The sequence below is a fragment of the Etheostoma spectabile genome, chromosome 13 (assembly GCF_008692095.1).
Source record: "Etheostoma spectabile isolate EspeVRDwgs_2016 chromosome 13, UIUC_Espe_1.0, whole genome shotgun sequence".
NCBI lineage: Eukaryota > Metazoa > Chordata > Actinopteri > Perciformes > Percidae > Etheostoma > Etheostoma spectabile.
The window spans coordinates 7,553,462-7,559,919 of record NC_045745.1 but is presented as its reverse complement, the minus strand read 5'-3'; the positions used below and the strand labels follow the sequence as shown (position 1 = coordinate 7,559,919).

The window sequence follows — 6,458 nt, the reverse complement described above, 5'->3', positions numbered from 1 at the left end:
AATTCCCATAGAGGCAGGCAGATCTTTTATTATTAAAGGGCAGTTATTTCTTGGATCCAGGATACCACGTATCCTGATAAAGTTCCCTTGGTCTTTAGAATTAAAATACCCCCCCCCCCATTATCACGCCCTTCACCATACCTAGAGATTGGCATGGGGTACTTTCCATAAAATCACCTCTTAGTGCAAAATAAAAGCAGCTATTAGGCTAACTGAAATAAAACCATGCCAATCTTTAGGTATTAATAAATATTAAATAAGGCAAACATCCATTTCAAAGGTTGTTGATGTGGCTTTAAAAGAACAATATTGGCTTGTTCAATCAGCAAACCAAACACACACACACACACTCTGTAAACTCTATCTCATCCCCTTGTGGACGGGTGTGGACGGCAGCGTTCAGAGCAGATTATTTAGCTTTTTCTATCTCTTGGTTGATCCATAAAATATACGTCATATAGCTGATGACTGTTGACAACATAGCGGTGTATGCAATTAGTGGTGGAAAGCAACAAAATGTGATGATGTGGGGGTGTTATTTTAATTCCAAAGACCAAGGGAACTTTATCAGGATGCATAGTATCCTGGATCCATGAAATAACTGGCCTTTAAAATTAAAAATCTGCCTCCCTCTATGGGAATATAACATATGGGTGTGTATACCTATTCCCCCTGTATTTTAAGGAATATCATTTTTTTTTACCATACATTATACATTCACAAAGAAAATTTGTGTCCTTAAAGGTTGGATTCTTACTATTTTTTTAAGTAAGGCATTAACATCAATTTCCAAAAGCTGGTTTTTGTATACCTGTTTTTAGTCTCCTTCAGCATGGGTTCCTAAAGGTGTGAGCAGCGCTGTAGATCCCCTTACTCTCAGTGCACTAGGTAGAGTCTTCAGGGCTCTCACTCTCCTCAGTAGATTTACTGTTGCTGCATTGCAGTGATGCGCCTCTACAGGGAAAACAAAACGTGAGACAATCCAGCAGAATCCCCCCTTCAAACCAAACCTATAATGTCTATGGGAAATATCTAAAAAAAAAAAAAAAATGTGGATATACGTAAGAATCTGTTTTATTTGTTCCTGTCTACCCTGGCTCATTTCTGTTCTTTCTGTTTCTTTGAGTTAACCTGAAGGGAGAGGAGTTTGATCCAAAATGCTGTGAGGTCATTATGTCAGTTTCTATGATTAGTTCCTATGATTAACTGTCTTCATTATGATTATACATTTTAACGGGAAAAAAAAAAAAAATGTCACTTTTTATTTTTAACATGAGTGTTCACCCCGGTGGCACTGGAATAAAGAAAAACTAACACAAAGTTCAAATTTGATTAATAAAAAGGCTGTTCCCCAAAGTGTTCTCCACGGGTTTGACATGAGTGAGTGATGGTGGTGTGGAGATGAAGCCGACGGACGGATCAGCAGTCAGAGCATCTTCTGTAGCTCTGTCTGTAGCTTCCACGCCTGCAGGTGGCAGTGTTGTAAAGAGTTGTGTTGCCCACTAATCCATGCTCTTCCATTCACTTTCATCCAAAATCTTGATCTTTAAGGGTATCATGCTTTTTTTAAAGTTAACAAAGAAGACACATTTTAGGAACATGCCAGGGTGATGCAGTCTGCATTTCTGGGACATTTTGTTGGTTTAAGCTCCAACCAGCTTAACCCAGGAGAAGCACATCAGGGAAATGATTGAATAACTGAGCAAGTTTGGACAACACAAGCTGAGAAATCTACCAATAATAAAGATTCAGAAATCAGAAAGCAACGCAGCTAAGGACATGCTGAGAAATATGGTGTGTAGCTATGAATTGGAGCTGTGCCCCAAATCCACACCAATTCTAAATGCTTTTTAGTCTGTGTTCACTCTGGAAAACAAAATAATGTTTGAATAACAAATTAAAAATACACAGCTGTGACATGTCCCAGCTGCCCCTGCTGGTCTATAAAATCTAGCTAATCTAGCACTGCATATCCATAAATTGTCACCCCTTTGAACAGTTACTCACTGGCGTCATGGCAATCTCAGAGTTATGTAGTTATAAAATGACAAATCCATTGGTCTCCGAGGTTAAATGTCTCCTTTACGTTTAAATGTCACCACTTCTAGAAATGACACCAATAGTTTATCAGGAGAAATTCTAAAGCTCACCATAGGTGCATAATGTGTAGTCACAGAGCTGCAGCTTGTCAACAGGCAAGCCAGGCAACTGCTTGGGGCCCCTGGCTGTTAGGGGCCCCCCCACCGATGGCTGACAAACTTTACTCCACAGCAATGTCTCAAAATGTGGCAACCACAGTGAACACAACCCTCCTCCCTGTTAAAATTAACAAAGGACAATTTGCAATGACACCTGAAGGGGCCCCATGTCATTGCCGTCGAAGCACGATAGAATTTCTTTTAGTTGAAAGTCAACGGAAAATGAAGAGGACTTATCCTTCCCGGAGTGAAAAAAAGAAAGAGAAAACTAAGGATGAGAAGCAAAGACAGTGGTAAGAAGAGCAGATAATGAAGATTAGGTTGTGTAACAGTAGCTGCCTGAATGTTGTCATTTAACCTTGACTATGGGGGAGACAATTAAATAACTTTAGCTAGCGAGCATTAACATTATGGCGCATATATTTACGTTTTTTTTACGGAGTAGGAGTCCGTCTACCTCCTGTCCCAGTTGGGACTTTCAGGACTGGGTCTCATTTTAATAGCGTGAGATGTGCGAAGGTCTTCAGATCTGGAGGACACAGTGGCAGCATTGGCCGTAGCCAAGGTCCGTAAGCAGCATTTGTAGAGTTTAGAACATAATGGTGACAAACTCTGGGTTTGAGGTATCCCCATAAGGATACTTGGCTGGGGCTCCAACAGACCTTAGAATGAATGATGACACTGGGTAGTCATATCATTTTGAGCAATCTAAAGAACTTCCTTCCTAACCTGCGCCTCACATGTCTTGCCTGTTTGATTGCCCCCATGGTCTTAGATCAGGAGACAGGGGCTTCGGCAGGAGGGTGCATTACTCAGCATGACAACTATGTCTGCCGTCCACCTCTGAAGTCAATAACAAATTAAGTGTGCTTAAAGATTTACTTGCTGCCACAGTTGGCGTTTAATAACCGTGGTCATGAATTATGTTCAGGAACACTGAATTCGTCCATCTGATCAGCCTGAGAAATGTGAAGCTGTCACTGGGGAAATAATTTTGAAAAATGTAAAGTAATGAACGTTGATGTACGTATGTACCACTGTGGAAGTGGAACAACAGTTTGCAGCTGACAGCAGGCCTTGTTTGAGTTTAACTTGTTGGATTCAAAGAGATCTGTTCTCCTCTCAAATCCATTCAGTGTGAATTCGGATTCAGCAGCATTCACAGTGTTGTTCTTTATCGCATCGAACCTATCTCTCCACCATTCCAAATGTGCAAGGACGATCCCCCTGAGGGAATCACTTTTTTTACACACTCTGCTGTTACTCTTTTCAACTTATGTTATTTAGTAGCTTTGTGGCTTAGAAGTAAGCAAGGCTCCACCTGTACAGGCTCCAACGTCTGGTTTGATCCACGTCTGCCTTAATCCTTTTTGTGTGGAGAATCTGTTTTCTTTCAGACTTTCTTGTCATGCTATACTATGACTTTTTATCACTTTTTTTTACATTGTATGATACTTTTTTATTGAGATGCTATACAATGACTCTTTTATCACTTTTGTCTACATACTGTACTATACTACTTTTCATCATTTGTTTCAACGTGTGCATTTTTTGAACATCCGATATCTTGACTATTTAATGGCTTTTTTGACATACTATGCTGTAACTATTTTCAACTTTTCAATTATTTATTTACTGGCGTGGTGGCCTAGAGGTTAGCATGGCTACACCTAAGTCTGCAGTACATTCTCTGACCCATTGTTCACTCCCCAGATTTCTTTCAAATCTTTTGTGTGAAATATACATGTGCATGCTATATTATAACTTTTATAGTCTTCTTCGACATACTATACTATGAGTTGTATCACTTTTTTTGGCATACTATACTATAACCTTTTTAGCACTTTTTTCAACATATCATAGTACTACAGTGTGACTTTTATCATAATATACTATTAGTACCTTAGCACTTTTTGGACATACTATACTATGACTATGTTTGACATGCTATACTATGATTTTTCTCACTTTTTTCATCATAATATGCTATGACACAATTTCACTTTTGTCAACATACTATTCTAAAACTTGTTTAAGCACTTTCGATCAACGAGCTATACTATCAATTTTTTCGACATACTATACTGTGAGTACTCTATCACTTTATTGACATACTATAATGTGACTATGTTTGACATGCCATACTATAACTTTTTTTTGACATACTATACTATGACTTTTTATCCCTTTTTTCGACATACTATATTATGAGGACTCTATCACTTTTTTTATGTAATATACTATCACACATTTTCACTTTTTTCAACATACTAAACCTTTTCACAGTTTTTTTTTTTTAATGGCTTTTTTGACATGATCTTCTATAACTGTTTTCTACTCACATCATTTACTAGCATGGAGGTTTAGAGGTTAGCAAGGCTACATCTAAGTCTGCAGTACATTCTCTGACCCATTGTTTGAGCCCCGGTTTTCTCTCAGCCTTTTCATGTGAAATAAGCATTTTCTTTCTGACTTTCTTTGACATGCTGTACTACAACTTTTTATCACTTTTTTCAACGTGTTACACTATGAGATTCTAGGAGTTCTTTCGACATACAATATTAAAGAGTACTTCATCACTTTTTTTGACATGTTATACTATGACTACGTTTGACATACTATACTGTGACTTTTTCATCACTTTTTTGACATATAATAGTATGACTTCTTTAAACATTCTGTATCATGAAGTTTTCATCACTTTTTGGATTTACCATACTATACATTTTATTACTTTATTAAATATACTATACTACTGACTTTTTTTTATCCTTTTTGACATTCTATGACTTCTTTCTACATACTATGCAATGACGTTTTCATCATTGTTTTTAAAAACACTATATTATGAGTTTTATCAACAAACTACACTATGACTATTTTATCACTTTTTTGACATACTATACTATGCTTTTTTTCGACATGCTATACAGATTTTTTCAGTATACTATACTGTGACTTTTTTAGAAACAGTCTTATTTTTAGCTAGCAAATACATGCCAACATTAATGAACTTTTAAAGCCCAAAACACTGTTTAGTGTTTGCTTTCCAAAACCTTTAAATATTCCACAGCTTTTTTACAATAGTGGTGTTATTCAACTTTTCATCAATATTCAAACTAATTAAAACCATTCCCACTTTTCCAGCTGTTCTTAATATGTCACCTTCTTCTCACTCAGTTTAGTTAATAATCCAGTTTAGCTTTAGCAAACGTTTCAATATTCATGTTTTCATTTTCTAGTTGGATTGTTGCCAGGAGGGCTTCATGAATTTCTTCTAGATCTGATTAAGTATGTTCTGCAGTGCAGTACAGCAGTGAGGATATCGTCAGTCTAGAGAAACTATCCTGACCCTGAGAGTTAGCAGAAGAGCTGACAAACCACAGCAACTCTTGTTGTTTGTGCTGCTCTGAGATGGGTTTTTTTAAACTTTCCAGAATTGTCACACTAAAATGTTCTTGTAAAACATTTCCTGTTGGAGTTACTCAGAATTCATTACCAGTTAATTAAGAACGTGACACCTTTGTGGAATGGATGAATTTAGACGTCGAAGGTAAAGTTGTTTGTGTTCCCTTCGAACTCTGTTACTATTATCTAATACATAGCTTTTTATCAACCTCTGTTTTAGATGTAAGTTAAGTTGAATGTTAGTTAAATGAAAGAAATGTACTGCTGAATGTTATTATAATGTCATTAAATGCACTCTCTGGTTCTAATGTTAGACACGATGATAGGGGATCCTGTGTCGGGGGCGCCCAGCCAACCTTTATCCCAGGGCTTGCTGCAGTGTTTTCACCCCCTTCTGTATCTTCGGCCTGCAATATCAAGGTGAGGCGACTCAGTAACAGAAACAGGCCTGGAAGCCCCAAGGAATGGTTTTCTGTAATGGGATATCACCACTTTTGAAAAAGATATACCATTCACTTAATTATTTCATTTAATTTTAGAAAAAAGAAGATTGAGTTCATTGCAAGTTCAAGGCCAGTTCAGTTAAATATTCCAAAACATGTATGCAACCTTTTGTTTGACTTAAAAAAACAAACAAAAAAAACGATTGTAATAGATTTCAATAAATCCATTTTATTATGATCTACTTCACATGCTGCACATACTGTAATGGACAATAGGAGTCATTTCAGTCACATCCACTAACTGGAACAATTAGGTAGAAAGTAAATCAACTTGCACTCATTTACAATGTTTTTATTTATTTTGTGTGTGTGTGTGTGTGTGTGTGTGTGTGTGTGTGTGTGTGTGTGT

At 37.1% G+C, this 6,458-nt stretch overlaps 1 long non-coding RNA gene across 1 annotated transcript in view; it reads right to left on the bottom strand.

Annotated features, from left to right (window-relative positions):
• LOC116701085 (uncharacterized) overlaps positions 1–5,157 on the bottom strand; it is a 20,266-nt gene extending 15,109 nt beyond the window's left edge. Inside the window, exons 1-2 of the long non-coding RNA XR_004334811.1 lie at positions 5,147–5,157; positions 2,928–2,933 (exon numbers count right to left, since the gene is read on the bottom strand). This is a non-coding gene — a long non-coding RNA (uncharacterized LOC116701085). The remainder of the gene's footprint in view (positions 1–2,927; positions 2,934–5,146) is intronic.
• Between the last annotated feature and the right edge of the window lie 1,301 nt (positions 5,158–6,458).